This window comes from Strigops habroptila, chromosome 8 (genome assembly GCF_004027225.2).
Source record: "Strigops habroptila isolate Jane chromosome 8, bStrHab1.2.pri, whole genome shotgun sequence".
Lineage (NCBI taxonomy): Eukaryota > Metazoa > Chordata > Aves > Psittaciformes > Psittacidae > Strigops > Strigops habroptila.
In genome coordinates this window covers 42,438,044-42,461,163 of record NC_044284.2, presented here as the reverse complement: position 1 = coordinate 42,461,163, position 23,120 = coordinate 42,438,044, and the positions used below count along the sequence as shown (strand labels likewise).

Genomic DNA, 23,120 nt, shown 5'->3' with positions numbered 1-23,120 from the left:
AGGCACAAAGCCCACACGCTGCCCAGCACTTGAGGGTGCACAGTTTGCAATCGCCCTCCAAGGAGAACTTTGTGCCATTTGGCCAAGGACTGCACAAAACTCTTCGTAAGCCACTGCTGCCTCGCCGCCAATTCCTGGCCTCCCCCGTGCCTATCTGCCAGCAAGACAAAGAGCTATTATGCAGAATGGATTGCACTGGAAAGAAAAAAAGGGGGAGAATAATTTCTGCAGGGGTTTTTTTAATGTGTTTTTTTATATTTTTAAATCCCACTGGGAGCCTCATTATAATTTACTTATTAGCAGAGGGGAAAAAACCAAATAAGTAAAAGAAATTTAACATTTTAAAAAAATATTTAAAGGGAAGAGAAAAATCAACAGGATGAAAGTTCTCCAAGCTTCAAAGCAGTTGCAAATTCCCGATTCAAACATTTCAGGCGGCCCCACTGGCAGCAAGCTGCCTTGGGGTCAGCTCCCCATTTCAGATCCATTGCTGCTCCCAGCCGGAAAGGCAGAGCCCCCGGACCACCGAGGCCCACACGGCCCAGATGGATCCCTGGAACAGGAGCACATCTCCACACTGAGCAGGACCATCTGACCCCGCTCCTCTCAGCCAGCCCTCCAATTAAAAACCTTTTGAAAGACCACATACATCTTCCCCTGTCCCTTCAATTCAGTGCCTTCCCAGAGAGGTATTGTGCATATATTCATATAATAAGAAAATGAGAGTTTATATGGGAATTTAATCTTATTAAAGTCTTGATTTTAGGGCAGGTACATAAGTCATACCTTATGTATGAGGCATAAAGTAATGAAATGGTGCAGCTCTCAGGATACAGCTGGGAAAACTGGAAAGTCATTAAGGATGGACAAAAATTAGGCTTGATATCAAGAAATAAGATTAATAATTGGCACTGCTTCATAAGCAATGGGAATTAATACTGTTAACCCTTTGCCCCCACTCTTCAACTTATTTTCAGTTGCTGGCAGAGGACAGTCACCTTATCCTCACATGAAAGGTTCCAGCACAGCAGCAACATAAGTTGCCCCAGGTCATGCAGCAGTGATGGAGCAGATCCTGGTAGAGAAACCAGGTTTCTCCTCTCCCATGGGATGCCAGAAGAAGGTTCCTCTTTTACCAAGCAGAAGAGATGTCAGACACACAAAGAAACCATCTATAACCTCAGGGAGTCTGAAATAGGATTGATAAGAACTGTGCTGCTATTAACAAGTCGTCTCTGTTCACATTTCTGTCATCCGTGACAGGGAAAGCATGAGACAAGCGTGGTTTTCACATTGCCACTGGAAGGGCCATGGAGTCCAGTCATCAGAGATGCTGGCCACCAAATCACACCCTCCAGCTGGCACTTGACTTCAAGCCCATATCCAGCTTGTATTTTTGAGGCTCAAACTACCCTTGGTCCAGCCAAGACAGGAGGTCAGATTTCCGAACACTCAGGCCTGGGCTCGAACCAGACAATCAGCTTTTAAGCCTTGCACAAGGCAAGTCAACCAAAAAAAACCTGAGAAGTATCTGCAGTTGTCCATGGGGAGGCATCTACAGCCAGACTGCTCTCTCTCCTGTTCAGGGAAGAGAAACAGGTACCACCTCCTGCTAACATCCAACTCTAAGGCGGTGCTTTTAGGATCTGCTTGACAGAAGTCCTACATGACTTCTGGTCCTCTCCCATGGACCGGAAGTCATGCATGCTCAAGCACACCTGTGTATCTATCTTGGTAAGAGCTGCCATTACATGAGATGTTCAGGGAACACAGCACACAAAGAGACCTGGTGCTGTTGTGACAACTCCCCTGCCTCCTCCCAAACAGAAGAGGACAGCAGGTCCACCACAGCTCTGGCCATACACAGCGCAGCCCCCCCACACAGACAAACTGACTGTATTTTATACGTGTGCGTGCAGGTATCGACGGAGAGAGAAAATTACTGTGCCCATAAATTGAAGCTTTGGTCACATCAGCTCAAGAAGCAGAAAAGAAAATTTAGAGCCAAAACCCAGCTTGTGTCAGTCAAGCTGATGAGCGCAGGAGCCAAAAAACACACCCCTTAGCACAGGGAGGCGCGACGCAAGCACACGCACGCACAGACCCCACTTCTCTTCATCTATTCTCAGCAACTGTTTGTCTGAGGCCACATGCAACTGGATTTGTCAAGCCCCCTTTTAACAACTTCTTGTCACAGTCCATTACCAAATTGCATATAGTTATATATTCCACTAATTAGGCTTCTAAAATATCATTAACATGTCTCTTGATCATTAGCATAACGTATGAGGCGTCCTCGTTAGGCACGACTCGAGTTTGTTAATGCGGTAATGAAAGGCACGGGGCTGGTACTGCAGGAGCCGTGCAGAGATAGGAGCTGGGAACATCAAAAGCATCAGTGCCAGGATTCGGGGGGGGAAAAAAAAAAAAAACCACCCAAAAAACAACAAGATCAGCAAGAGGCAGGGGCAGAAGCCAACAGCTGGGAAACCAGGGGGATGTGGAAGGTGGATCTCCAGGCAGGCAGATAATTCATACACACTGCGCCATCTTCCCCAGACTAAAATAACATTCCCATCATCTGCGTACAGTGCAGGTCAGGAATGAGTCAGGATCACAGACCTGAACACACCATTATCAGGGTCTGAATAAAACAGCAGTGATGACCAGAGTCTACGCGAGACTTCAGCCCTGTAGAACAGATCGGTGTCCCCAGTTGAACCCTTCCTGTCTGGTTGACCCTGGGACACGCCGGGACACCCCTCACACCTACTTGCGCCAGCCCTTCTCCACACAAGGACATCCTGAACCCAAAACCCAGATGTTCCTCCCTCCACCGAAACCAACATTGAGCGCTCCCTCTCCCCAGCCTCAAGATAAAACTGGTCCGATGCAATGCCAGGCGCCACCCTCACCCAGCCAGCTCAGACTACGCAACATTGAGCAACCACCCCAGTTAAACTGACAATGAAAAACCACCACCCACCAGGCATTACACAGCAGGAGATCAAGGGCGTTAGAGAGCAGCTGGGATGGTGCAATGACATGGTCAGGAGCAGAAGAGAAAGATCTGAAAGGTCTCTGGTACCTAAATGCGACCCTCAGACATCAGTATTTACATATGTGCTTCAATGCATCCAGGGCTAGAGGGCAAAGGATGTGAATTAATAGCCAAAGGCTTGACCAGGACAGATGCTTCCATGTCCAAGCCAGGTCATGTATCAGTGGTTACCACCGTTGCTACAAATAAGCAGGGACTTTTCTTTTTTTTTTCCTTTGAGCGAATAACTCAATAAGTCACCGCATGAAAGATATTGTAAATAGCTCCAGCAGAGTGTAAGTCAGGGCTGCTTCCAATTAGCTTTCACTTATGCTCCCCCTGCCTGTGCCAAGTTTGCAGAGTTTGTTCCCAACACGCTGCTCGCTGTCTGGGGAATGAACCCCACTGCAAGCCGGGCCACTGCTCCTCCAAGTTAGAAATGATCTTTTCATTAAAGCTGTGAGGGTGTCACAGCAAGTGAAAACAGCCCACATATGCATTTATCTTTGTCCAGATGTTAATGCAAAGGTGGGGGGGAGGAAACAACCAAGAGCTTTTCTTCATCTGCTGAGAACAAACACCACCACCACCACAGCAACAAATATGAAGCAGCACACAACTTTTTATTAGCATAAAGACATAAAACAAACTTGGCGAAGGCAGTCCAGAGGCTTTTGCACATGCATTTTAAGGGATGCACCCCACATCCCTAAGAAACAGGCAGGACGCATCCTCGTGGGTGACACCACTGCCAAAACAACAGGGGGAAGATAGATGATTTTGTGACTCTTCATCAAAAAATTCCTCTTTCATGCAATAAAGACAGTGTGAAGGCTCTTTCCAAGTTTTTGCTCATTCATACGCGCAACCTTTGTGTTGCGCACATGCGCGTGCCTTCACGCAGCAGCTGGTCCCAACACCAGAGGAGCATCACAGCCAGGAAACTATCACCAGGAAGATGAAATACAGGGCAGGAGAGTGCAGCATTTGCTGGTATCCTACAGGAACAAGAATCCTGGGGAAAGGGCTTAAATCCTAACTACCCCTACCTGGCAATGGCTCTGGGAAGGTCACAGGGTGTCCATGCCTCACCTTTGCCATCACGATGGTGTTACAGGTGCCTAACCTGTGCTGGGATGTAGATGGGGACCAGGATATCAAGACCTGCTCATCACATATTTTACCCAAATCTCCCTTCTTAAGCCACCATACAACTAGGTACCACACTCACCCAGGCATTTTGCAACAAGGTCAGCAACACCCCAGAGCAGGACCACGAGGTCTCCCTAAGCAAGCAGGTGTATTCATTCACACGCAAGGAGACTCCCTTCCCTGCCACCCCAAACCATAACATTGCATCGAAATATGGACACTGGAAAGCATCCACTGTTTTGGGGAGAGACCGTTATGGCAGTCAGCACAGCACATACCGCTTTTGTTTGCTTCCTGCCTTTCAAGCCAAAAGCAACAATCACAAAAAAGAAAAGCCACTAGTACTTGATAAAGCTTTTCAATTTGGAAGGAATCAGGAAAAAGTTCCAGGAAAGGGAAGAGAAACAACGTTCTTTTAACCTTCTAATGCAGTGAGAATCAGCTCTTACTGGCTACAGGTTTATATATTTCCCTGCAGTTTTTCAACCATCTTTATCCCCTCTCCATGCTCCATCATCTTCCCACTCCCTCCCGCGCTCCCAAATGGCGGCAGTGCTCTAGTAAAATGGCCAGAGAGGATCCTCTCCCCTCCCCATGCAGGAGGGTACTGGGTTGACCTCTCCACATCTGGTCATGGCTACTACCTCTGGTTTTCCACAGCAAACGCTGGCAGCGCAGCAACCTTCCTGAAAACGCAGTCCTCTGACCTCCCTTCTCTGATCCAGCCATCTCCTGTCCCTCTGCTGAACTCCACCATCCTCCACCCAGCCTGGGCTGGGGACATGGCACTATCTCATGAGGCGTGCAACTCCTCCACACAGGGCCTTGACAGCTCTTACGGGTCCAAGTCCAGGGTGTATTTGCTTGGGAGATCGAAGACGGGTCAGAGAGAAAAGGAAGAGAATCCAGACTGCAAACAAGCCAGATTTAATTAACTAAAACAAATAACCTCAACAGCAACAAATCCATTAAAATCCTAGAGACGTTTCACTTTTGATCACCTGGAGAGTGCTTGCCACTGCAATTTGCCTCTATCCAGTGCATCTATTGTGTAACCAGCAAGGAGGGGTTACAGACCTATCAACATCTCTGTTGGTGCAGTGGTCTTCTTCCTTCTTGTGCTGTACAAGTTCACCAGATCTCACCACGTTGTTGAGTAAAACACTGACTTCTACCACCATACCAACATGCCTCAGCCGTCCGCGGGCAGTCCAGCACAAGGTGGTCCATGCTCTGCCTTTTCCAAGCCACACATGGTCCAGACGGTCACTGATACCACATCATATTCCTTCCCTGTGCAGGTCCAGCACTCTCTCCACTACATGCCCTAGCTTTCCCGCAGCAAACACAGCCACATTTCTCCATGGGACCTGCCTCTCCCAAAACAACCATTTTAAGAACTGACACATTGCTGGAGACCACAGTGATGCCCCTTTAGAACAGGAGACCTCATCCCAACAGGGTCCACAACCAACCACCCCATCCACGCGGGCTAGTTTTTCCAAACATCCTCCCACCCAGACTGCAGCTGCCCAAGGCAACTCAGAGCTCCCCCCACCTTGGACCATCTCGGCTGGAAAGAGCGTAACAGAAAGCAGAGCAGATGTTAATGGCTAAGATGCCCTGTGACTCAGGGCAATCACAGCACCAACAAGAAAGGCTCACACCAGTGGCATTACTTGCTCCCAGAAAGAGGAACAGGCAGAGATCTTCTTTGTAGGCCACAAACAGCTTTTCCCACATCCATCACCACCACCAAACCCTACCTTTGCAGCTTCTCCAGCAGCAAACCTACTGATTTTTTTGCCCTCCTTGCTGGGCAAGTGTGGAGACCTCATCCTCACCCCCCAGCCATGCTGAGGGGAAATCACATCGATAAAGCCTCACACATGCAGCGAGACATGAGCCTCCCTGCTGCCTGCAATCAACTTCATTTGTTTATTTTTATTTAAGCAAAACTTTGGGTAGGCTGGGAAGGAGGCTGAAAGGGGGACAAACCCCTGGAAAGCCGGACTGTGCGTTGGTCTCCAAAGGGACTGAAACTGGGGATGGGAGGAGGGGCCAGCTCTCCTTTCCAAAGAGCTTTCAATAGGAAACAGATGTTGAGGGCCCAAGCACCGAAAGCAGGCTCTGCAGCGGGCTTCCCTGGCTCCACGCTCCCAACAGAATCCATTTTAATTAAAATATTTCGGTTTGAGCATGAGGCAAGGGGTAGGGGGAGCAGGGAAAGGTCCAGGGGTGATGCGCTTGTTTCCTCTGTGCAGGCACCAGGGTTTGGCAGGGCTGCAGAGGGTGCTGGGGTATGCAGGGGCAGGGACCCCATCCCGTACCCCCAGCCCAGGATCCCTCCCTTCTTCCCTCCAGCAGGGCTCGACATAAATTCTGCTGACCTCCAGTGAAAAATTGCCTCATTTCAGTACAGAAAAAAAAAAAATAACATTACATCATGTAGGCTGTGTCAGGTTCTATCAATGCCCCCTTCCCGCCCACCCCCAAAGTGAGGGGGATGTAACCCAACACTATGAAAACACCAGCCTGGAGAAGAAAAGGGGCCTTTGTCATGGACCATCAGCTCCCTGCTCCTGCCTGAGGTGAAGAAAGATCTCCAAAAATGTTAGGCTGGGAGGTGCAGACTCCAGGCGTGTCCCCTCCATGGCCCCTTTGCTTCCCCATCTCCACTTTCAAAACTCCTGCCTCTCCCTTACCTAAAAACTTACACCATCATTAGGATTCAGAGCTCCCTTTTCCCCCAGATGCCTTGGCAAAGGTCAGCCTCTTGGAAAAAAAACAGGGTGCCAGAAGACTGAAAGCCCAGCCACAGGACCACTAAAGCCTGACTTTAAGCCTAGATGAGTCAATAGTATCCCTCCAGGTGAGGATTCATTCTGGCTTTCTTCCCAAGGGCATCCAACTCTCTTGCAGGAGGGGACACAGAACAGAGGATACATGGACACCTACACCCACCTCCTGGCTAGAGAAATAGTGAAAGGCCAGGACCCAAACAGGAAGGAGGGGAACCAGCAGGGGCTGTGCCATGGCCACCTGAGTGAAACCATGTGCCCTGACAGAGCAGATACAGAGAGCACCTACCCATCCCGTGGGGACACGCATGAGTTGACAAGGAGAGGGAAGGAAATCAGGGCCCACAGCATCTGCAACACGCTGCGTTAGGGTCCACAAGGCTGGGAGTTCAGCGGGGCCAGGCACAGGCTGCGGGGCTCTCCTCTGGCTGCTCAGGGACCAATGTGTCAGGCAGATGGGAGGCAGGCTGTACCACTTGCATCCGTAGTCAGGGAACAGGCCCTAACCTGCTTTATTTACTGGGAGAAAGGAGCTGCGCAAGCCTGAGGCCCCACAGGCTTCCAGGCTGAGCGTGCAAGTGGGAATACAGGGGGGTGCAAATGGAATGAGCCCATGACCATGCACAGTGCAGGGCAGTGTTGTGGGTTTTTTCTGCCTCCCTACTGGGATCATGCTTTCCTCTGCCACAGGATGGGGGAACAGGGGCGTGCACCTCAGTAAAGCATGCCTTGCTTAAACCATGCTCAGTGGCTGTACCCCAGCTCACTGGGCAAACCACGGCAGAAGGAAAAGTAGCTGCCGCTGCCCAGAGGCAGCACAGCACCAGGCCACGCACAGGTCGAGGGGAGAGGGAGGAGAACACCCAGCTTGCCCCAGGCCCTCGGCTCTCAAATGTATTTTCTCATTAACGTGTAATACGGTTTTATTGTCTCAAACAATGTCTGTTTTCGATCAGTTCCTTTATCCCAGACACTGCTGCGTGGAGAGGCCGAGGAGGCCAGATGGTTCGTGTTGCAGGAGTCTTCCCGCTCTTCCCCACCCGCCTCCTAATTCCTTGCAAATTCCTGGAATGCCTGCACCCCCAAAAACCAGCCCGGGGCAGAGGCAGGCATCAGCCTCCAGAGCAGGGGCAGGGGGCCCTCCCCTCCTCACTGCCATCAGCTCACACAGGGCAGGTCCCTGGCACCCAGCAGTGGCTCCCGGCTGTCGTCTCCTTCACGGGGCTGCCAGCAAGTTGTTAGCACCCGAACCCAGAGATCCTCCTTCGCCAGTGACGGTGGGGTCCTCTACTGAAAGGCGGGAAGCCCAAACACCCAAAACAGCCCCTCCCAGCCCCAAAGGCACATCCAGCACTGAGGCTGCAGGAGGCAGGGAGGACGTCTGCCCATAATCCCCACCACGTGCCCAAGGCCACCAGGCCCCCACTGCAATGCTCACAGCTCCAGCTTCCACCCACGCCTCCCGGCGTTAATCCCCACACCGGCAGCTGGATGCAGAGATTCACTGAGCCTTTCCCAAAATCCAGAGGCCGATCCAAGCCCCAGCCAAATCAAAGGGAAGGCTCCCGCTGACTTCAAGCAGCCTGCCTCCCCTGTGTGCTGGCTATCCAGACAGGCAGCTTGGCTGGTGGCTCCAGCCCACCCTGAAACACTCCTGGAGATCCAACAAGGTTCATGCTCCTCCTGCCATCCTCCCAGCACCCTTGCGAGCACCGTTTTTGGAGGAGGAGGGAGCCCACCAGCCCCAGGAAGAAGCCCTGCTGAGTACAATGCAGCAGCAAAGCGGGGAAATAAGGGATGCCAAAAGCAATTGTTCAGCCTGGAAGAAGGCCAGGAGACCAGTGTTCACACCCTTAAACTCAGCAAAAGCACCACGAGAACACAGATAATCCCATCTGGGAAAAACCTGGGTCTGATGGAAAAGATGGCACCTTCTCCAAGGCACTGAAGCACCGCATGGCACTGCTGGGCTGTGGGTCATCCCAAACCAGGCACCAGCTGCGGGGTCCCACAGTCTCTCTGATCCTGCAGACCTTGTTCTGTCTCCCAGGAGCTCCATATAAGTCATCTCCACCCATTTATGCTCTATGGCAGCCACTGCCCATTAAAGTCTCCACCACTTCTCAGTGGGCTGGAGGGGACGTGCAGCCTACAGCACCACAGGGCTGGCCACCACTCTCCAGGCTTTGGATGCCAAAATTTTCCTCAAGCTTCTCAGAGATCTACCAAGACGACGGCTATCTGCTCCCAATCCAACTGAATTTTCACAAGGATGACACAAAACAGCCCCACTGCCAAGTTTCCACAGCTCTTCCAGAGAGAAGGAGGGGTGCCAGAGCCTGAGAGGCACCTCCAAAATCTCACACACACAACTAGGAGGATGCCTTCTTTTTTTCTCCATCCCTTTTTTTTTCCTGAGCCACTCAGCTCATTTTAGCAAGCCCTATGCCAAATCTGCCTCCACCCAGAGAAATGCCAGGGCACCCAGTTAAAGTCCTGCCAAGTTCTAAGTGATGAGGAAAAAAAAGAAGGGGGTTGGAGGTTTATAGTGCATAGATTTATACCTGTAGGATCATGCTGTCTCCTCCAACACCCTTCCTACACCTTGCCCAAGAGCACTGCAATGGAAGAAGCTGTTCTTACCATGTCATGGTCATATGCTCAAGAGGCAAAGCAGCAGAAGCTGAAAGCGTCAGAGATGTCACATTTCCGCCCAAGAAGCCCACAGGCAGAAGAAAAGCTGCTAGCAGCCAGGAATGAAGGATCAAGGGAGTCCTCAGATCCCAGGCCTGAAAAAGCCACTAAGGGGGACAAGTAGAGGATGTGCCCTTGGTACAGTGGAACAAGAGGGCTGGAAATAAGTGATGGTGGGGGACATGCAAGCATTTTGGTGATTTTGTGCTCCACAGCCGAGAAAATATCACCTGCCACCTTTTGGCATTCCCAATGCTCAACTTTGGCTCCAACCAGCAAGAAAAAACACATCAGGAAAGAGTGAGCGAGCTGAAACCTGATCCCTTGAAAGGCTGGACTCCACGTCTGGCTTTTCTTACCGGCTTGGCCGACCTGTACGTGCCAGCCTGGGAAGGCGTAATGGTTCCACTGACAGAACTTCATTAACTTTTTATACACTCGGCCGCTAATTTATAATCATTAGCGGACAAACAGCCAACAATTACACAAGCAGCACGTTAAGAAGAGAGGGAGAGAGCCTGAAGGAGCAATGGTGGAAATATGTTCCTGGTCGGGAAGAAGGGATGGCGTGATCCCCATCCCAGGGCTGGCCTGTGACAGGAGTGACCTCTCCCAAGCTTTACTGGCACGCTGTTTCATGAGCTGTAATTAAGGCATTGGACGGCAGAAAAGCAAAAGGCACAGGTGAGCACAGGGAGGGGAGAAACGTCACAAGCCCTCTCTCCTTCAACACAAAAGAATAAAAAGAGAGACAGGAACAGGAGGAGCATACGTATTCCATGTTTCCAGCTCCTGGAGCAGGCAAGCCCCTGTTTGCAGAAGAATGGGAAACTGCACACACAAGCAGGACAAGATTCATCCTGATTTAATGAAACCTTCAGACACAGGTCATGTAACCCCACCGCCCTTCCACACATCTGATCTCCTCCTGCTGGAGGCAGCTCTGCGTGGGAGGTAGGAGATGGTGTGGCAATGCACAGCCCTTGCACCCTGGGTAAGCAACGCCTGCAGATGCCCAAATTCTGAGGTTGCATCTACTTTGAGAATGGAGATGTGAAAGTTGGGAAAGGTTTCAAACACCTCTGTGATCACTAGTCTTTATCCCCAGAAGAAAACTCAAAGCTAACTCCAATATCTCTTCTGCCCAATATTCCATCCAGTCCCTGCCAGTAAAGGTGCATGACTCGTGACACCCAGCCAGACCCTTGCTGCACAACACAAGCCACAAGCAGAGGACAACAAGTGAGCTCCCTTCTCTGCAACAACCCGAGCTGTTCTAATCAAAGAGCCATAAGATCTGCAGATACAGACATTCCCACCACGCAGGCAAGAGAGCAAGGAAGCAGAGTGACCTGACCAGGATCACCCAACACCACATCGTGCCCAGAAACCAAACCTACAGCTTTTTTTGGCTCCCGTGCAAGGGCTGAGCCTGCTCTCCTGCCCCACACCAGGTAGGCCAGCCAGTCCTTTTCAAGACATAAGCTTCCTGCTAAACAGGTCTAATGAACACCATGCACACCTTGCTAAGTCTTTGCTCAGGCACCTCTGAGCAGCCAGTGCAGCTCACGAATGCACCCGCTGCCACTGATCAGGAGAGGAAAACTTTCCAAAACTCCATGCAGCCGGGGGAAAGAGCAGCACCCACTGAGAAAGGCAAATGAAGCGGATGGCTGGCCACAACCCACCCAGCTCTCCTCCAAAGCAGGAGGGGGAGCATGGAGCAAGCAATGCAGCTGGCGCGCAGGACCCGCCGTGCCTTGCAAGCCACGGCTTGCCAAGCATGTGGAAGGCAGGTAGGCAGAGCCCCACGATCCGAGTACACAATCCCGGGCATGCTCGAAGCTTGAAAAAGCCATCGCATCCCACCAGCTCCACCCGCTCCCCCTCCTGCTCCCACAGGAGAGGCATGTGGAAAGGCTCGCAAGATGCTTTTGCTCACAGCAGGGCCTTTCCCCTTCCACACTTGCAAGAAGAAAAGCGCAGGTCTAACGCATGCTGACTGTTACCGTGTCAAGAGACCAAACTGTTCAGTCCAGAAGGATAAATGCCTCCGAGATTACCAGGGAGTAAACCCAAATTCCTCATGTGACAAACTCCCTTCCCTCTACAGCAGCTTAATAACCATCCAGCAATTCATGGCAATTCAGGGAATCAAACAGTAAATCTAATTTCAATGCAAATTCAGACCACTCATCCTGCCTGGGATAGCCCCACAACTCCACCCACCTGGATACAATTGCAAGATTATGTTCCCTACCTACACTGGGGCAAGCTTTTAAGAAAGCCTCTACCCAATCTACTAAAAAATACAGAGTATGTTGCTTAGGTTATTTTTCTGTGGCTGTTCAATACCCACAGTGCCATGATACCCTCAGTCCAGGGAGGGGAGAGAAGGGGAGGAATCTACACATGATAGGCCATCATGCAGTCCGTATGGGGTAAAAACCACAGATCAATGGTGGGATATACAGAGAGAGGAGGACCAGAGGTTGCTTCTGCAAACTTCGTTTTGGCTTCCTGCCTTTGAGTAATTTTCGCACAGAATTGCCTAAATACCTGGCCTTTCAGGACTTTTTGTTTTAGGGTTTTTTTAAGAGCATCAGCTTGAGAACTGAATTTGTCATTAAGGTATTTGTAATATGAAACTGAATTTCAGAGAAATTTCAGAATTAAATTTCAGAGAAATACTTCTAATAAAAAAAAGCAAAGGTTTAATTTCAAAAATGTAAATATAAGATGCTTCCATCTTTTTTATGCTTCCCAAAAGCAAAGCAAGAGAGTCTTCTTTACTGAAAGATGTGGGGAAATTGAGCTGCACAAATGCGTACAACGTTTCTGTCAACCCAAATACATATTATGATTATTTCTTCTTCTTGACACCTTTTAATATGGGGGGGGGGGGGGGGAGGTTGGGGGAAGACCTCATCTAGCCCTAAGGATGCCCTCACAGGGTGGGATGTGAGCATAGGACTGCCAGCACTCCTGGAGCAGAACCCTCACCAACCCAAGCAAGGAGGAGACAACCTTTTAAAGTAAGGGCATGGTGAGCTGGGCGAAAGGAGCCTGGCAGCATCCATTGCATTGCAGAAGCATCAGCAGCATCGCCTTGTGCCTGGGGCGCTCTCCTGGAGGGGCCTTCACACAGAGCCAGGGCTGCTCCCTTCCCTGCAAGTTTGGGAACACTCCTCTGGCTTTCGGCGCTGCATTATCGAAAGACTCCAGCAAACAAGGCAAGACCAGCAGTGGCACGACTTGACGCCTCCCTGCGAAGGGGCCAGCCTCATCCACCTCCAGCTTCCCAGTGAGCTGCAGGAAGGGGAAAGAGGCAGGGGGGTGTGAAGAGGAGGCTCACAGAGAGCACCCCCTGTCATGGCCAGCCTCGTACAAACCTCATCCAAAGCCTTCCCCTGGGAGAGGGAAACTGCACAACCAGTACCCCTGTGTGCAACCCCCCTCCCCACCACCCCCTATCCCTTTCCCTCCCCCTAAACTCGCTCTCAGACCCGTCTTCCCGAACAATCTCACTGCAGGCTGCTTTTGTAAGCCTCCAGCCCCAAAAAGAAAAATGATGGGTTTGAACTCTTAACCCCGCCCCAGAAAAGGGGCTGGAATTAAAAGGGGTTTATGACTAAGTATGCAGATGGGAATACTGTAATAACAACAGGCAAAATGTTTGCCCAGCAGTTCTGGGCTGGTTTTGGATGGAGGGAGGGAGGGAGAGTGGGGACAGGGCGGCTTCTGGCCGGAGGATGACGGCATGGAGAAAGAATTTGGCGGCTGGGAGGGAAGGAAGGTTGCTGATAAATGCTGGGGCAGAGGCGGGGAGGGGGGCCAGGACCCGAATGCCGCATCAGTGGCACTTCAGGGAGGCTGGCTGCGGCGCTGCAGGTTTCTGGCTGGCTGACAAAGGCACCACCATGGAGGAGGCGAGCAGGGGCAGGGGGAGATGGTAGGAAAGCTCAGCTCTGGCTCGGCACTGAACACGCGTCTTGTGGGACAGTGTCACTGTGTCACACTCGATGCAGCCAGAACATATAACAAGGAATGTATAAAGGCAGATGGCAATGCTCTCCTACACCCCAAATCCCTTCTGATAGGGGAGGCCCATGCACACAGACTGCTGCCGAGGGGGGAGCCCACAACCACAAACAAGTGACTAAGATTTACCAGCCCTGGGACTCTAACTCTGCTCAAAAGATGGCAAAACACCAGTGCTTAAGTCACCTAGGAGGGCATTTTCAGGACACCACTTTCCCCTTTTAGCAACAGGCTGCACCAAGGCCCTGCAAGTGGGAGGCTCAGGCTAGGGGAGACCCAAACCTCAGCCACCATCCCAGAGGAGTGTACCCCACCATGGGCTTAACCCTTCTGCAAGAGGGGACAGTGCTCTTTCTCCAGCCCCCAGTCCTGCACAAGCCTGCTCACACTTTTTGGGCACCCAAGGGCATCCAGGATTCCTCTCTCTGTGAGGGACCAGCTAGGTGAGGCACCTTGACAGCTCCCTGTCCCACAACAAGGAGCCATTCTGACACCCCTCAAGAGCTCGAAAAACACCTCCTTGCCGCTGTACTAAGCGAGGTTGTTCACAGGCACCTAGTCGTAAGAGATGTTTGCTCCACAACTCACTGGGAATGCGAGTCCCTGATCATAGCAAACTAGCATCTTCCTGTTCCCTTGAGCTCTCCAAGACACACCTACAAACTTAATTCAAGATGCAAACTGCTTGCAGAACATCACACGCAGCCTGGCAGCCACAGGCCAGAAAGACACCAAACACTCAAATCTTGCAAATCACCAGGACCCAAGGGAGAGAAATTCACATGTGGCATATGGAAACAAGCCACAAAACCAGACCTCTCTAAGCGCCCGAGAGGAGCCACAATGCTGAACTATATCTGAGTGATGCTCCTGCCACAAGCATGGGGACCTTCCCTCCATGCTCACTGGGCACAGCCCAGCCTGATGCAACAGCAGCCCTTTGCCAAAACAAGCACCTTGCAGGGATATGAGGTTCCGATGGGAACACACCCTAGCAGCTTCCCTGCAGGGAGGGGAAGTTAAAACCAGGTGCAAAAAAATTCATGGTACAACTGGCAAGCCATGAGCTCCAGCAGACTTCGCCAGCTTGCAAGGCAAGGCATTTCCAAGCATGTCTCACACCTGCCTTTGCTCAACTCGGACTCAGTTTGCAGCATCATCACACGGAGTTTTGACTCTATTGGTAACTTCCTGCTGACCCACTGCATTAGCAGAGATAGGGAGTGCTGCAAGGAGCCTGTGGATAGTAAAAGGTCCTCCTCCAGGTCTGACCTGTTGCATTTATGAACAGAAACACAGCAGCCCTATAGCAACCAGGAGAAAGGAAAGTGAACCCCCAAACTACCTCTTACAGTACCCAAGTGCTACTGCTACCAGCAACACAGCACAGGGGACACAAAAAAAGCAAAGCCACAAAGCTTGCTCCTCTTCACAGCCAAGGAGATCTTTATTTTGCCTCTCTAACAGAGCAAACGTCTCTGTAAAGATGTTCAGAGACTGCCTACAGGGTCAGGAAAGATAGTCTCTAGCAAAGGGAGCACGCATTGCAAAGGGTGACAGGAAAGATCCAGAGCCCGGTGCTCTCCAGCACCACACGCTGCAGCAGCCTGCGGCAGACACAAGCTGCACAAATGCACAGCTTCCTTCACGGCCGCTGCTCCGCGATGGCACAGCGGTGAGAGCCGGCACACCAGGAAGCACTCGGATCAGGTAATGGAGGGTGTAGGAGACTTGAGAGGATTCCTGTGAGTCAGACAAGCTGGCCAGGGCCCAGATCAGCAACCTCTGCAAAATCAGCAAACAAAAGAGGGCAAAACCTGGACCTCCCCAGCCCCTTCCTGCTGCCTCTGAGATGACCCCTGCAAGTGGCCTGAGCAGCGGGCTTGATGACAGTGGCCAGAGCCATGTGGAATGCTACAGCAAAGGCTGGGGGACAGAGACTCAAGCTGACATGCTTGGGGTGAGCTGGTCACCCCAGCTCCCTGCTCAGTTCTAGGACCACTAAGCAATTTGGTTTCTCCTCTGCCAACAGAAGAGCCAACATTGTTCTTGCTCATTTAAGCTGTGAGCAGTCTCTCTCAACATGTAAACTGAACCCAAGAGATCCTCTTCTCATCCATACCTCCCAGGGCTCTTCCAAGCCTTTGAAAGTCCTTCTCTGACAGCAGTGTTTCCCCTCCGTGCCCAATCGCATACCCATGCCTCAACATCCAGGAGATTCACATCTCCCTGCCAACAGGGTGGCCCTGAGCAGTTGAAGCCCTGCCTTGCACCACATCCCTGGAGCTTGTTCTAGAGGCTTTGACAGATACCATGTTATACAAGGCGGTAGCCACTTGTCTGCACCAGAAGGATCCCCCACAGGAGATCAAGGGGAAGGTTGTTGCTTCCCAGAGACAGACGTGGGGCATTCAGTCACAAGAAGATCCAGGACCGAGAGCCCCAGCACAGCACATTTCTGCAGGATTACAGCACCTCTTGAGAAGCAGCCCCAAGCAAAGGGTTACCATACATTTTGTGGAGACCTCTTCTCCCTGGAGGCTTGAGATCCTTACCCTCCAACCTCTACCAAGCTTGGTGCTACAGCACCAATGAAAGCCCCCACAGAAGCTCTGGCACAAGGTGCTGCCATCTTTTCCTCATCTGGGACTTCCAGACATTCCAGTTGTCATTATTTTTCATTTAAAAAAGGAAAGAAGGTGAATGGTGGGGAGGACATCTGCAAGAAGGATAAATACACATCAGGAGTCATCCCAATTCTGAGTTAGAGAAGTGCTAACAAACGAGCTAAATTGCTCCTTTCCCTTCCTGACAGGCAGAACCAAGTCTCCTGAGCGCCTCAAATGCCAGCTCAGGAAATGGTCCCTTCCCAGGTTTTGGTAATAGGGAGAAGCCCAACCTAGGCAGCTGCGCAGCTAAATCACCCTGTGCCTGCTGCCTGCCAGCACAGGGAAGCCTCTGATATTAAACCCCACTCCCCTGCACCCTCAGTGGACTACTACCCACCCGCTGCCCAGCAGGGAGCCCTGAAGCCAGGTGAGGTGGAAGACCAAGCCCAGACCAGACCAAGCCACCTTTCTTGGCGAGATGGAAGACCAAGCCAGGGCAATGCAGCCTTTAGAAATGGATGGAGACCAGGACCATACACCCTCTCATGCCCCTGTTCCAGCAGAGAGGTGATGCAGGCAGTGCTGTAAGGGCCCATAGTCCCTTCCTTCCCCTGCTCCTGACGGGAGGCACACCCAGTGCTAAACACTGAGGCTAACTCCATCCGGTCCTTCTTCCCTATGTCTATTGACGCTAAAAATTTATCCGGTTTCTGTCAAAATAAAAAAAAAAAAAAAAAAAAAGAAATCCCTTCTGCCCTTCAAAGTAAAAGCAGCTTTGCTCTTTACTGGGGGAGAGGGAGAGGAGTTTAAACATGAGTTCCCCATCTCTCCAGCACTGCTGCGCTCCTCCTCCTCCAAGGACTTTCACACAGCCCTGTCCCGTCAGCCTGTCTGTGGCATTTGATTCCTGTCTGTCACTAAGTGATGAGGACAAAGGGTGAGGAGTCAGGAAAAGGTCTGAGCTACTTTGTTCATCGTCTGGATACGAACTTTGGATGAACTCCATGGGGAAAGAGAAAAGCCGCATGGAGCGGGACGCACCGTGCATAGCACTCGCTCTCCTCCAGGGAAAAAAAAAAAAGAAAAGGGAGGCTTTAACAAGGAGAAGGGGTGGGAGGGAAAGGGAGAGGAGAGCATTCCCCATCCCCATGGCGGCAGGCAGTCCTGAGAGCTCCCTGCTCAGAGGAGACAGAAGGATATTCAAACCGCCTTCCCAGGAGGCATGTTCAATAAAGCGGGATGCCAACGCAGCCTTTTCTCAAACAAATCTGTTAGCGGCGGGCCAGGGGCCAGCCACAAGGGCTTGCTTTTTAAAGCTACCAAATGGGAATTTCCCAATAAAATAAAATTTTTTAAAAGCCCCACTGTGGCACAGTCAAAGGGAAGCTTGCTGGCAGCAACAAGTAGTATGCACAGACCCCTCTGGAAGCACAGGAAGATGAAATACAGCACAGGATGGGGAGCTGTGGGCTGCATCCAGGGCCAGGGTGCCAAAGCACCCACCTGCACAAGCTGGGGGAGATGACTGCCCACAGCACAGTTACATACTGGGGTGAAGGTTTACAAGCGCAATTTCTGCCATACTGAACAAGCAAGGAGGCTCACCCCATACTGCAACAGAGGCAATTCCTCTTGCGTTGACCTCAGACACACAGAAAAGCCACCACAGGGCACTGTCAGCTCTTTTGCTTCACTCTACTTTTCAGAGCAAAACCAAACTACCAAGCCTTGTGGTAGTCTTGCAAGCATTCATTAAATCAGCCTCTCCTGGGTAGTAAAGCCATACAAACTTTCTCCCCAATGGCTCTTGCCAAGCAGCTAAGATGCCGGCATCAGACACAGCCTCCATCGAGGATTATTGGCGAAGCCAAGGTGCAAGATGTGCCAAGCCACACAGGAAAATGGCTGCAACTGTATGTCAACTGTATGTGCAATTCTGCAGCATTCACAAGCAGCACTCTGCTGAGTTCTGGAGGTGAAGGGTGCCCTGGACAAACCACTCTGCCACACTGCACCAGCATCACTCACTGAACATAGGAGGGGACCCACAGGCTGGCTGAGAACACAGCTCTAGCTCTGCCACCTTGAAAGTCTCTGCCTGAGGCATGAGCAGTTGGAAATCCAAGGGTCATACTGGAGGCTGCTCACCACGAGCCTTCCCAACACATCCCAGCAGAGTGGGTGAACTTACTCTCCAGGATGGGGAGTCTTACATAAGATGGAGATTAAGTGGGTTACAAACCCAAAAAGCAATCCACTAGAACGTGACAGAGGTTACCTCGGATCCCTTGTCTTTCTACTTGCCACCAGCAAATAGAAAAACAACTCTGTACGAGAAAGTTCTGCCTAGGACACAACCACAACAGCCCTGTATGCTGCAGCAGCCCAGCTGCAGAAAGCACAGTTGAGACCTCCCTGACTGGGCACACAGCAGCATGCAGGGCACACGCTCGCCTTCAAGGTGAGAGAACTCCATCCCTTGTGTGCTGCCCTGCACAGGAGACTGAGAGCTGCAGAGGTCATGGGAACCATTAATTCCAACTTCAGTCTGGCCTCTCAGCTTGGGGAGATGGTTACTTGCCACCAGGACTCTTGGAAGTGGAAGGGATCAAAGGCGTCGGCTTCGTTGACCCATAGCTACACACAGACTCAGACTTCCCAAGAGCTACCTGTTGTGCTCCAAGATGATGACCAGGGAAAAAAGATGGAAGGGAAAGGAGGCACACTTCTGCAGGGAAACAACCCATCCGCAGAGGCCGGAAAGGCAGGATCCCCCGTTGCAGCCACCAGCCTCCACCACATCTCAGAGGAGCACATGTTAGGACATAATTCAGGCATCTCAGAGGCACTGCCCAAGTTCTCCAATAGAGAAACCTTTATCTCCTCCAAGCATGGTTAGCCCCCGTGAACTGTCTCTAGAGCATACAGCAGAGCGTGCCAGGATAAATTGACTGTGCAGAGAAAACTTCAGTCTGTTTGGAGGAGTTTCTTCCACTGCTCACTCCAGCAAGTCCAAAAAGCTCCTCTGGCAGTGGGAGGGACCCATCCCAAGCAGCCCAGCCAAGGCAGACTGGCTCAAGGTGACAAGCTCCCGACAGGGAGAACTAGACAGGAGATGGGAAAAAACGGGCAAAATGTCAGCTGGATTGGCCAGTAATCCCATTTGCAGAAGGTGAGAACTTGGGCAGGAGATGCTGCTGCTGCTGGATCCAGGGCTGTTTTGAGAACAGCAAGAGGAAAAGAGAGGGGGAGGAGAAGGTAAAAGAAAACAAATCTGCTTTATTATTGCCTGAAACCCAAGGAGACTGATTAATGCAAACAGGCTCCCCTGCCCCTTCTAAAGGGTTGTCTCGTCTGCTTCCTAAATCTGATTTCCATTTGTCTTTATATGGTTTTCATTTCTTGTTCGTTTAGGTCTCCTTCACACTCCTCGCCAAGCCTAACAGAGCCTCTGGAGAGCCACAGGGAGGAGCTTCCCCCAGGAGCCCATGAGGCCAATCACTAAGCAGGGTCAGATCCAGCACCAGTGCCTGTGTAGAGGGAAGAGATGTGGCAAGAGGGAAGGTGGCAGGCTGCTGACTACATGCAATGGCAAGAGCCCGAGGAGATCCTTGGAAAGAGCTGCCCGAGGGAGGGGAGCACCACTACCCAAGGGTGCTGATGGAAGCCTGGCCGCTGTTAGGGTAGCAGACTCAGCATCCCCAAAGGGTGAAGCAAAAGCAGCTAAAAAAGCAGTAGGGACCAGGAAGAGGGAATGCAGCATGACAGGAGACCCACCACACAAACATCTTCCCTCTAAATCAGCAGACAACGTTCTGATTAAAGAGGAGCTTAAAAATTATCCTAATGCAGCTCCTTTCAAACACAAACCACAGGCACCTCTTCTAATTGCACAGCTCCTTTCTCAGTTGCAGCCTACGGATGCTGAAGCTGGTCCATCTGCCGCCCTTACCCACAGCCACATGCCTCAGCACGCAGGACCGGTGTGCTCCACCAGCCGTGCCCACAGCTCCCAACCACGTGTTGGGGCTGGAAGCATTGCACCATCACAGCCCTCCTGGCACTCACCTTCTGCCCTGGCCCCTGCCTGTTATCCCCCTGAGCACCCAGCCAGCCAGGCGCACTGCCTTTGCCAAAGGACATTTCCAGATCTAACCAAACATGGCAGAAAAAAAGAGAAATAAAAATCTATCTTTCCACCCCCATGGACTTTGCCACCTGCCTCAAGTGCATGAGAAGACCAGGAACTTCCCCTAACACCACCCTTTGCCATGTTTCATCTCCTTCCATATCACTTGTGGGTTTTTCATGGTAAACAGTCCCTGTGTGCCCTTGGAATAGTCTTCCTAAACCTCCAGCCACACCATCGCACTGCTGCCCATGTCACCCTACCCCAGAAAGCCCATGGCTCAGGACCCCACAGCTTTTTAGACCTGGATGCAGAAGAGCCATTTCTAAGGAGAAATCCCACCCTAGACTGCACACCTCCCTGGCATGCACTGCAAACCTATCCGAATGGAAATATAGCACCTTTTGCCACAATAAAAATCAACCAAGCACCCACTGCCCAGACCTGGCTGCCCAACCAATCCATCTACCAAAGAGGAAGCTGAGCAGAGTCTGAGCTCTCGACAGACAGGGCCAAGCCCACATCCACCCAATATCAGAGATGGGTCCATATAGTTGCACAGATAACATTGTTTTCCTCCTCCTGCTTGCTGCCTAGGTAGAGAACACAGTACCCATTATCTGCTCTCCCTGCTCCCTCCTGCCCATAAGGAAAGCAGAGACCCCTGACCTTCTCCACTGCATCCCCCCAGCCCCTCCGCAGCTTAAGCAGCCCAGGTGCGCAAATGTTACCCAATGCCCTTGCCAGGCAGAAAGTAAATTCCACCGAACAGGGGAAATGCCAGCTGCAGACAGACACTGGGATGTGCAAATAGCAGCCAGGGACCTTTGGGAGAGGAAGAGCCCTGGCCCAGGCGCTCCTACCGATAATCCTTCTTGGGACGCCCCTGCCAGAAGCTCCTGCAGCAGAGGAAGGATGCTAATTTGACTATTTGAGATAGTGGGGGAGGGGGGGGAATAAAATTAAACGTTTGCTATTACGCTAAATGACCTTTTCAGCCGCTTGGGGACAGAACTGCACTAGGGCTTTGGAGCGAGCTACAACAGGCACTGCTCACTCCCTGCTCCCATGCTCAATGCTTTGTGCCTCCAGATGTATTTAAGGGGTCCATGTCCCCTAGCCACCTCTGTCCATCCAGCAACAGAGGCAAGAAACAATCTCTTTGGAAAAATCTGCACAAAGTAGGGAGGAAGAAGCAGTCTGCTAAGAGCTTGCTGAGCAACGCGCTTCAGACGGCTTCATTTCACGTCGCCGAAAGCATAAATCACAGAACTGCTCCTTGGGTTTTTCTCCATTAGCAAAGTATATTGCAACTCCCCTTCCCACCACCAATACTGATCGACACTTCACATCTGCTGACCAGATCTAAGAGCCAGGATTTTCTGGAGGAATAATACATTCACCAAAAACACCATTGCAGCCACCTGCTCCCCCCAGACACGGAACTGCACTAGAAGCATGGCCACAGCAGACACATGCACAGCACAACACAGCAACCAGAAGCTTCACAAAGTCATACCAGAAATAAATAGGTAACCTCTTGCAAAGCAAGGGTCATAAACCCTTCAAAACACCACCTCCACCAGAGCATGCCCCACTGCCTGCAACTTTCCTACACCAAACGCCCTTCTGGAAATCACAAGCTTTACACAAAACATACCAGGGAGGCTGTGCTCTGTGCTATGAAGTCAGGATTGACAGCTGCGACTCCTTCCAACTCATTTCTTTTGCCCTGTGAACTGTGTCTTTTGTCTAGAGATTTGCAAGAATCATATTATTGGAATATTTGCAATTATTACTGCAACAATGATTTTGCATACAAACATCCCCCTCCCAAACAAAAAAAAGACTAAGTTAAAATACTTGCAAGCTTTTAAAATTAGAGACTTGGAGTTAAAAGCCAAATTCAAAGCGTAAGGCCAGGGAATACTCCATCCAGAGGCTCCAGGTATTTTGTCATTCTTAACATTTCACTAGAGAATCACTGCACAGGGGGGGAAAAACCAAAAACGATGTGTGTAAACAAGCAAAGGTATACCCACTAGCAGATTGCATTTTGAAACATTAATGTTGAAATCAGAAAGCACATTTCAGAGAGTTATAGTCAGATTCACTTTCATTTTGGCTCCAGCCTTGTAAATATCAAATGTAAAACGAAACCATTACACTGAATTGGGAGAAAAATCCCCATGCTGGAGACATGTCTGGGATCAGGACCGCTAGAGCTGGGAAAGGAGCAGTGACCAGGAACGAACACTTCACAACTGGAAGGGTATTTTTGCCGGTTAACCTGCCACTGCTAATTCTGCTAATCGACATCACTCTGGAATTTGAAAATGTTATCCAACCAGGAGAGAAACTTGATTTTCCTCTTCTGATAACAAGGATGGGCAGGCCAGCCAGGTTGGGCCAAACACAGTGTTACAAAACGCTGCCTGTGAAACCGAAAATGGGATGTGGAAATGATGAACTGAATTTCTGGGCTTGCACTCCAGCGAGAAACAAAAATCCAGCCACCAGCATTTACAGACAGGCTGATCCCGCTTGCAAAGGCAGCTTCGCTCGTTTTTCACCAAGGCTGAAGTAAAATGGCAAAGTTATCATTTTAGATTAGAGTGGCTCCTCACAGCACTGGCTGTTCCGAGGGTTTTCAA

General features: G+C 51.0%; 1 protein-coding gene and 1 long non-coding RNA gene across 4 annotated transcripts in view; both read right to left on the bottom strand.

Annotated features, from left to right (window-relative positions):
* PBX1 (PBX homeobox 1) overlaps nucleotides 1-23,120 on the bottom strand; it is a 133,610-nt gene that overhangs the window by 98,687 nt on the left and 11,803 nt on the right. The window lies entirely within an intron of this gene.
* LOC115611979 lies at nucleotides 15,813-17,057 on the bottom strand. The gene is made up of 2 exons (XR_003992808.1): nucleotides 16,803-17,057; nucleotides 15,813-16,447 (listed from the first exon to the last, which is right to left on the bottom strand). It is a non-coding gene; the product is annotated as an uncharacterized LOC115611979 (long non-coding RNA).